General features: G+C 46.7%; 1 protein-coding gene across 1 annotated transcript in view; it reads left to right on the forward strand.

Annotated features, from left to right (window-relative positions):
- TDRD7 (tudor domain containing 7) overlaps nucleotides 1-10,187 on the forward strand; it is a 227,262-nt gene that overhangs the window by 169,309 nt on the left and 47,766 nt on the right. The window lies entirely within an intron of this gene.

Consider the following 10,187-nt stretch of genomic DNA (forward strand, 5'->3'; position numbering starts at 1 on the left):
TTTTGGTAAATTTAGCTTTTGTATCTCCACGATAATAAAACATTTTTGTTTTGTGGGCATAAGTTTGTCTACTGTATTATGGTGAGAGCTAATTTTTTTTTTTTTGTTACCCCTTTGTTTTCCTGGCCAAGAGAGTCTCTCATGGCAGTGGGAATTCATATCTGCAGTCTAGTTGCAGTATTTGTTATACAGAAATGTAGCTTTTTGTTAGTACATGTTGAGCCATATGCAAAATGCTTGGGACCAGATATCTCATTATGGTTATATTTGCATACCATAATGAGAAATGGATTTATGTTTTATTCACACCATATACATGCAGCCTGCTGGTAATTTTATACAATATTTTGAATAGTTTTGTCCAAGACACAGTGCTACATACCCAAAATTTAATTTAAGTTTCATATATACCTTATGCACATACCCTGAAGGTAATTTCATACGATATTTTAAATAATTCTGTAATTTAAACTAAGTTTGTGTACATTGAACCATCAGTAAGCACAGGTGTCATATCTTAGTCACGCTCAAAAATTCAGTGTTTTGGAAAATTCCATATTTCGTAATTTAGGATATGGGAGACTAACTAGGGTATTCAATTATCCGCAAATTCGCTGCAATTTTTTGCCCGAAAATTTTTCGCGGCAATAGGGCGAAAATTGCCGCGAAAACGATCCGTTTTTCGACCTATTTAATTCCAAACGGGTTTCACGTGAAAATTCTTGCAGTGAAAAGTGCAGGTGAAAATGGGGAAATCATCCTGTACCCCAAAAAATGCTAAACTAACAGGAAAACAGAAGAGAAGTGTATTAGAGATCACATTAGAGAGTTTTTGGGGACTTAAATTGTGTGAAATGGCTGTTATATGCATTTTTTTTTAAAAATGCAAAACAATTATAGAAAGCAAGTTTTTTTGAGCAAAATAAATGCTCATTAAATTTGGGGTACATGAAAATGGGTATAAGTATATATTTGGGTCATTTTAGGGTACTTTAAAAAAAGTGGAAAAAGACCGATTACTCCCATCTGCAAGCCTAAAAACATCTGTCCCACTCATAAAGCACCCCAATATACCTGTCCCATACTTTGAACCCCAATTTCCATCACTTTGAACTTTTTCACCCCAAAAATGACATGTCATTATTGGCCAATTAAAAATAATTAAAAACTTCAACGTGCCTAATTAGTCATTAAGGGGGGTGTCCCAGGAGTTCTGGACCATATCCAAACATTTTTACCTTAAAATAGTGACTTTTTCCAACGTTTCACCTGCTTCAGAGTAGGTGAAGTAAAATTAGTGAAAAAATGATCACCAATAAATTTTCATGGAAAATCGAATAGGCTGTAATTGCGTTTCGCGGGAAAAGTCAGTTTTTTCGCGCGAAAACCGGACTTTTCACGTGAAAAGTTCGTTATCGCTGCTAATTGAATATACCCCTAAGCCTGTATTGGGAAAACTCACCTTTTTGTATATTTCATATTTAGTATAGATATATAGGGCAGCATTCAGTTATCGCGCCCAATCTAACGTCTTAAGTGATGGGAGATTGCAGGGGCGATAGTCAAGTGTGGCACTTTATCACGCTGATCGCGGCCATAGACTGCTGGGCACGATCACGAAAAGTGCCACCCATTTATATCACTTTTAGCGCATTTCAGCTCGCCACCCCCTGGGGGTGCAAGCTGAAGTGCACACGCTGGCAGGCAACATGCCCGAATGGAACTACACTTGAATAGCTCAGTTTGGGTACTGGCTGTCGATGGAAAACATTTGCATTTCACCCATTGTGTGAAGTTCAGTATGGGTAGTGTGCATATTTTAAGTATGATTTCTCTAGCATCCATAAGGGATATTGGGGGAAACTAGTACGATGGGGTATAGACGGGGTCCAAAGGAGCCAGTGTACTTTAAATTTCTTCAACTGGGTGTGCTGGCCCCTCCCCTCTATGCCCCCTCCCACAGGCAGTTTAGAAAAAAAGTGCCCTCAGGAGAGGATGCACATCTCTGCAGCTCCAGAGAGTTTTTCTTCAATTTCATTTAAAACTTTTTTTTTTTTTTTTTCGGAATGCTTTCTGTCTGGGCAACAGCATACCTGCACCGTGTGAGTTAGGGGGGAGACCATCTCCGGCCTTGTGAGATGCAGAGCCTCTTCCCCGCTGCAGGACCACCATCCTGAGGGGCTGTTTGTTCAGCGGGGCACTGTGCCTTGGCTGTCACAGCCGCAGCATGGCGCACACCCCTAAAGCTGCCTGAAGGTGATATCGATGGTGAGTACAAACCAGGGACCCCAGTAGGGGGGTCTCCGGTTCAAAGTGCGGCTGACCACGGGCGCGGCGTACAGAATCCTCCCTAGGGGGTCCTGCTAAGATCCCCCGTGTGAAAACTGGCACTAACTTGCTTAACTAAGCGCTTGTGTGAGGTTTTAAGCTTATTTGGAGACTTTGCCAGTATAAATAATATGTATAGCTCTGGTACCATTGGAGGGGGCGGAGCTTCCTCAGAGCGGGACCAGCAGCGTTTTGGTGCCTTCCTCTGCTTACTGCAGCCACAACAGCACACACTCAGCGCTTCCTGCCTCACAGACACGCTGGAAACTGGTACAGGGTGTAGCTAAGGGGGAGAGCCGCTTGTGTACACTATTCTGAGCCTATTTAGGACTGCATTTATTAGTGTTATTGTGATACAGAGCTGACAGTCTCACTGGGGCTGTGCAGCTCTGGGTGTGCTGGTATCCCCTCTCTGTGTCTTCTCTCACATACAGTGGGGCAGGCTTGCATTATAACTGTCTGTGTGTATGTTATTGTGCTTACTGTGAATATGGGTAAGCACAAGCTGTGCAGTGTATGTCGCACACAATTTTCTCCATTATCTAATGACTCTATTGCCTGTGAGCAATGTAGTCACTCTTCCCAAATTAGTGAAGAGGCAGGGGGAGAGGGTCCAGAGCCCCACTGGTTAGGGTCTCTTAAGACTATGATGTCAGACATGTCATTCCAACTCACTGCTAATGTGCAGAAGACTCAGCTACTGCAACAAGCTGTTACAGATTTAGCTGCTAGGGCTGATGCACCCCCCTCCCTCTCTCATGCAGGTCCCCAGAAGCGTGGTTTTCCTGCACTACTATCTGATACAGATGATGCTATACAGGATGATGATGATGAACTGGATCGCGTTAGTGGGGATCCAGATGCTGCTCAGGGTATTGAACCCTTCATTTTGGCTATAAGGGATGTACTGAAGCTCTCTAGAGGACACTGCCTCACAGCAGTCATTTTTCTTTGTACACAACAAGCCTAATGTCACTTTCCCTGATTCTCCAGAGTTAGATGACGACTTATTCAAACAGGCCTGTAAAAATCCAGACAAAAAATTCAGAGTGTCGAAAAAGTTTTTGCACACTTTCCCATTTGCCCCTGAAGGTAGAAAATTTTGGGAGGAACCCCCTGGCGTGGATGTTTCTGTCTCGGTCTCTCGCCTGTCAAAGAAGGCGGTGCTACCTGCCCCGGGCTCCTTTACCGTTAAGGATCCTGGGGATCGGAAAATAGACTATATATAAAGTAGTGATGAGCGGGTTCGGTTCCTCGGAATCCGAACCCCCCCGAACTAAACCCATTTTACACGGTTCCGAGGCAGACTCTGATCCTCCCGCCTTGCTCGGTTAACCCGAGCGCGCCCGAACGTCGTCATCCCGCTGTCTGATTCTCGCGAGATTCGTATTCTATATAAGGAGCCGCGCGTCGCCGCCATTTCCACTCATGCATTGGAGATGATAGGGGGAGGACGTGTGCAGCGTTCTCTCAGTTGTGTTCAGTGTGCTGCAAATATCTGTGCTCAGTGTGCTGCAAATATCTGTGCTCAGTGTGCTTGCAAATATCTGTGCTCAGTGTGCTGAAAATATCTACGTTCTCTGCCTGAAAAACGCTCCATATCTGTGCTCAGTGTGCTGCAAATATCTGTGCTCAGTGTGCTTTATTGTGGGGACTGGGGACCACCAGTATTATATAGTAGGAGGACAGTGCAGAGTTTTGCTGACCAGTGACCACCAGTATTTTATAGCAGTACGGTACGGTAGTCCACTGCTCTACCTACCTCTGTCGTCAAGTATACTATCCATCCATACCTGTGGTGCATTTTAGCTGCGCGCAGTATATATAGTAGGAGGACAGTGCAAAATTTTGCTGACCACCAGTATATAATATATAGCAGTACGGTACAGTAGGCCATTGCTATTGATATATTACTGGCATATAATTCCACACAAAACAAAAATGTGGAGGGTAAAATAGGGAAAGATCAAGATCCACTTCCACCTCGTGCTGAAGCTGCTGCCACTAGTCATGGGCGAGACGATGAAATGCCATCAACGTCGTCTGCCAAGGCCGATGCCCAATGTCATAGTAGAGAGCATGTAAAATCCAAAAAACAAAAGTTCAGTAAAATGACCCAAAAATCAAAATTAAAAGCGTCTTTGATGAGAAGCGTAAACTTGCCAATATGTCATTTACGACACGGAGTGGCAAGGAACGGCTGAGGCCCTGGCCTATGTTCAAGGCTAGTGGTTCAGCTTCACCTGAGGATGGAAGCACTCATCCTCCTGCTAGAAAACTTAAGAGTTAAGATGGCAAAAGCACAGCAAAGAACTGTGCGTTCTTCTAAATCACAAATCCCCAAGGAGAGTCCAATTGTGTCGGTTGCGATGCCTGACCTTCCCAACACTGGATGGGAAGAGGTGGCGCCTTCCACCATTTGCACGCCCCCTGCAAGTGCTGGAAGGAGCACCCGCAGTCCAGTTCCTGATAGTCAAATTGAAGATGTCACTGTTGAAGTACAACAGGATGAGGATATGGGTGTTACTAGCGCTGAGGAGGAAATTGACAAGGAGGATTCTGATGGTGAGGTGGTTTGTTTAAGTCAGGGACCCGGGGAGACACCTGTTGTCCGTGGGACGAATATGGCCATTGACATGCATGGTCAAATTACAAAAAAAATCACCTAGTCTGTGTGGAATTATTTTAACAGAAATGCGGACAACATTTGTCAAGCCGTGTGTTTCCTTTGTCAAGCTGTAATAAGTAGGGGTAAGGACGTTATCCACCTAGGAACATCCTCCTTTATACGTCACCTGAAGCGCATTCATCAGAAGTCATTGACAAGTTCAAAAACTTTGGGTGACAGCGGAAGCAGTCCACTGACCACTAAATCCCTTCCTCTTGTAACCAAGCTCCTGCAAACCACACCACAAACTCCCTCAGTGTCAATTTCCTCCTTAGACAGGAAAGCCAATAGTCCTGCAGGCCATGTCACTGTCAAGTCTGACGAGTCCTCTCCTGCCTGGGATTCCTCCGATGCATCCTTGAGTGTAACGCCTACTGCTGCTGGCGCTGCTGATGTTGCTGCTGGGAGTCGATCGTCATCCCAGAGGGGAAGTCGGAAGACCACTTGTACTACTTCCAGTAAGCAATTGACTGTCCAACAGTCCTTTGCGAGGAAGATGAAATATCACAGCAGTCATCCTGCTGCAAAGCAGATAACTCAGGCATTGGCAGCCTGGGTGGTGTTAAACGTGTGTCCGGTATCCACCGTTAATTCACAGGGAATTAGAGAATTTATTGAGTTAGTGTGTCCCCGGTACCAAATACCATCTAGGTTCCACTTCTCTAGGCAGGCGATACCGAGAATGTACACAGACCTCGGAAAAAGAGTCACCAGTGTCCTAAAAAATGCAGTTTACCCAATGTCCACTTAACCACGGACATGTGGACAAGTGGAGCAGGGCAGACTCAGGACTATGACTGTGACAGCCCACTGGGTAGATGTATTGCCTCCCGCAGCAAGAACAGCAGCGGCGGCACCAGTAGCAGCATCTCGCAAACGCCAACTCGTTCCTAGGCAGGCTACGCTTTGTATCACCGCTTTCCATAAGAGGCACACAGCTGACAACCTCTTACGGAAACCGAGGAACATCATCGCAGAATGGCTTACCCCAATTGGACTCTCCTGGGGATTTGTGACATCGGACAACGCCACCAATATTGTACGTGCATTACATGTGGGCAAATTCCAGCACGTCCCATGTTTTGCACATACATTGAATTTGGTGGTGCAGAATTATTTAAAAAACGACAGGGGCATGCAAGATATGCTGTCGGTGGCTTGAAGAATTGCGGGCCACTTTTGGCATTCAGCCACCGCGTACCGAAGACTGGAGCACCAGCAAACACTCCTGAACCTGCCCCGCCATCATCTGAAGCAAGAGGTCGTAATGAGGTGGAATTCAACCCTCTATATGCTTCAGAGGATGGAGGAGCAGAAAAAGGCCATTCAAGCCTATACAGCTACCTACGATATAGGCAAAGGAGGGGGAATGCACCTGACTCGAGCGCAGTGGAGAATGATTTCAACGTTGTGCAAGGTTCTGCAACCCTTTGAACTTGCCACACGTGAAGTCAGTTCAGACACTGCCAGCCTGAGTCAGGTCATTCCCCTCATCAGGCTTTTGCAGAAGAAGCTGGAGAAATTGAAGGAGGAGCTAAAACAGAGCGATTCCGCTAGGTACGTGGGACTTGTGGATGGAACCCTTAATTCGCTTAACCAGGATTTACGGGTGGTCAATCTGCTGAAATCGGAGCACTACATTTTGGCCACAGTGCTCGATCCTAGATTTAAAACCTACGTTGTATCTCTTTCCGGCAGACACAAGTCTGCAGAGGTTCAAAGACCTGCTGGTGAGACACTTGTCAAGTCAAGCGGAACGTGACCTGTCAACAGCTCCTCCTTCACATTCTCCCACAACTGGGGCTGCGAGGATAAGGCTAAGAATTCCGAGCCCACCCGCTGGCGGTGATGCAGAGGATGCCAAGGCCTCTGTAGAGCCTCTGGAACGAGTGCTGACATCTGGTCCAGACTGAAGGAACTGCCAACGATTACTGACATGTCGTCTACTGTCACTGCATATGATTCTGTCACCTGAAAGAATGGTGGAGGATTATATGAGTGACCGCATCCAAGTAGGCACGTCAGACAGTCCGTACGTATGCTGTCAGGAAAAAGAGGCAAATTGGAGGCCCTTGCAGAAACTGGCTTTATTTACCTAAGTTGCCCCCCCTCCAGTGTGTACTCCGAAAGAGTGTTTAGTGCAGCTGCTCACCTTGTCAGCAATCGGCGTACGAGGTTACTTCCAGAAAATGTGGAGAAGATGATGTTCATCAAAATGAATTATAATCAATTCCTCCGTGGAGACATTCACCAGCAATTGCCTCCAAAAAGTACACAGGGACCTGAGATGGTGGATTCCAGTGGGGACAAATTAATAATCTGTGAGGAGGGGGATGTACACAGTGAAAGGGGTGAGGAATCGGAGGAGGAGGTGGACAATCTTGCCTCTGTAGAGCCAGTTTGTGCAAGGAGAGATTGATTGCTTCTTTTTTTGGTGGGGGCCCAAACCAACCAGTCATTTCAGTCCGTCGTGTGGCAGACACTGTCGCTGAAATTATGGGTTTGTTAAAGTGTGCATGTCCTGTTTATACAACATAAGGGTGGGTGGGAGGGCCCAAGGACAATTCCATCTTGCACCTCCTTTTTTTCTTTCATTTATCTTTGCATCATGTGCTGTTTGGGGACTATTTTTTGAAGTGCCATCCTGTCTGACACTGCAGTGCCACTCCTAGATGGGCCAGGTGTTTGTGTCGGCCACTTGGATCGCTTAGCTAAGCCATCCAGCGACCTTGGTGCGCCTCCTTTTTTTTTTTTTTTTTTTTTTTTTTTTTTGCATCATGTGCTGTTTGGGGACTATTTTTTAAATCGGACATCCTGTCTGACACTGCAGTGCCACTCCTAGATGGGCCAGGTGTTTGTGTCGGCCACTTGGGTTGCTTAGCTTAGTCATCCAACGACCTTGGTGCAAATTGTAGGACTAAAAATAATATTGTGAGGTGTTCAGAATAGACTGGAAATGAGTGGAAATTATGGTTATTGGGGTTAATAATATTATGGGATCAAAATGACCCCCAAATTCTATGATTTAAGCTGTTTTTGAGGGTTTTTTGTAAAAAAAAACCCGAATCCAAAACACCCGAATCCGACAAAAAAATTTCAGGGAGGTTTTGCCAAAACGCGTCCGAATCCAAAACACGGCCGCGGAACCGAATCCAAAACCAAAACACAAAACCCGAAAAATTTCCGGTACACATCACTAATATAAAGTCTATATACGCTGCAGCCGTCCTTTCACAAAGACAGGTCATTGCTGGTTGCTGGATGACCCATGCTATTCATTCTTGGGCCGTTCAAATTCAGGATGGCCTTTCGGGGATATGCCCTTAGTTACTATGGTAACCCTCCTTAAGCACATTCAGGACACTACCCGCGTCCTCTGTGATTCGCTGAAGGACATGGGGAACATTAATGCTCGCACGTCAGCACGTAGGGCCTTGTGGTTGCGTCAGTGGATTGCGGGCGAGGAACCTAAACTTAGTGTGAAATCTATCCCCTTCTCTGTGGAATGGCTGTTTGGGGTCGAGTTGGACACATGGATTTCCAAGGTCACGGCTGGAAAATCCACGTTTCTCCCCTCTGGGGCCCCGCCGGCGAGACTCTCTTATCTGTTTCACAGGTTTCGATCCAAGGCCAGAGGTGCCTCCAATGCGGCTAGAGGCACCATAGGTAAGTCCAGAAAACCAGCAAGCGCCAGTGCTCAGGAACAGTCCACCAGTTTTGCTTTCACTAAGGCCTCAGCATGACGGGATCTCGTGGGGGAAAGCTCGACTGCGTCACTTCAGCCACGTCTGGGAGGCTGCCTAGGTCAGAGATCTTGTTTCTCAGGGCTACAGGCTGGAGTTCGACAGTACTCCTCTACGATTTTTCAAATCGGGCTTACCAGTTTTGGAGGATATGCAAGTTACGTTGCAACAGGCTATCCAAAAGTTGGTCCAGTTCCACATCATTGTTCCAGTGCCACTACCGCAATGCGGCAAGGGGTTTTACACAAACCTGTTTGTGGTGCCAAAGCCAGACGGTTCGGGCAGACCCATTCTGATTCTGAAATCCTTGAATCCTTATTTGAGGGTGTTCAAGTTCAAAATGGAATCCCTGCGAGCAGTGATTGCGGCCCTGGAAGAACAGGACTTTATGGTCTCCTTGGATATCAAGGACGCCTATCTTTATATAATGCGATTTTGCCACTTCATCAGGCTGGTATCAAGGACGCCTATCTCCATATTCTGATATGGCCGCCTCATTGCCCTGCTGGACAATCACTTCCAATTCCAGGCACTACCCATCGGCCTGTATACAGCCCCGAGGTTATTCACGAAGGTGATGGTGGAGATGATGCTTCAACTCCGGGTCCAGGGGGTCAATGTGATCCCTTATCTGGACAACCTTTTGATAAAGGTGCGATCCAGGGAGCTTTTGTTGCTCCTTATCAACCGCAGCATCCATCTTCTGTCAGACCATGGGTGGATCCTCAACTTACAGAAGTCCCATCTGGAGCCAACTCAGAGGCTTCTGTTCCTTGGGATGTTGCTGGATACTGTGGCCCAGATGTTGTTTCTACCAGGACAATGCGAAAACACTTCAGGAGATGGTCCGCATGGTGCTCCGACCCACTTGAGTGTCCGTACATCTTTGCATAAGATTGTTAGGCAAGATGGTCGTCTCATACAATGCGATCCAATATGGGAGGTTCCATGCCAGAACTTAACAGTTGGATCTCCTGAGCAAATGGTCCGGCTCACATCTACAGATGCACCGGATGATTCGGCTGTCACCTCAGGCCAGGATTTCCCTCCTGAGTTGGCTACAGCCCTCCAATCTCCTGGAAGGCCGGAGTTTCGGGATTCAGGATTGGACCCTCCTCACGACGGATGGGTGCTGTCACCCAAGGGACACCGTTCCGGGGCAGGTGGTCAGCCCGCAAAAGCCTCCTTCCGATCAACATTCTGGAACTTCATGCGATCTACAATGATCTGCTTCAAGCATCTCCTCTACTCAAGGATCACACGATCCAGGTACAGTCTGACAACGCCACGACGGTGGCATATATCAATCGACAAGGAGATACAAAAAGCAGAGCCTGCATGCGAGAGGTGTCAAGGATACTCCTCTGGGCGGAAAGAAATGCAAGAGCCATGTCAGCAATCTTCATTCTGGGTGTGGACAACTGGGAGGCGGACTTCCCAAGTCATCA

This window comes from Pseudophryne corroboree, chromosome 1 (assembly GCF_028390025.1).
Source record: "Pseudophryne corroboree isolate aPseCor3 chromosome 1, aPseCor3.hap2, whole genome shotgun sequence".
Taxonomy (NCBI): Eukaryota; Metazoa; Chordata; class Amphibia; order Anura; family Myobatrachidae; genus Pseudophryne; species Pseudophryne corroboree.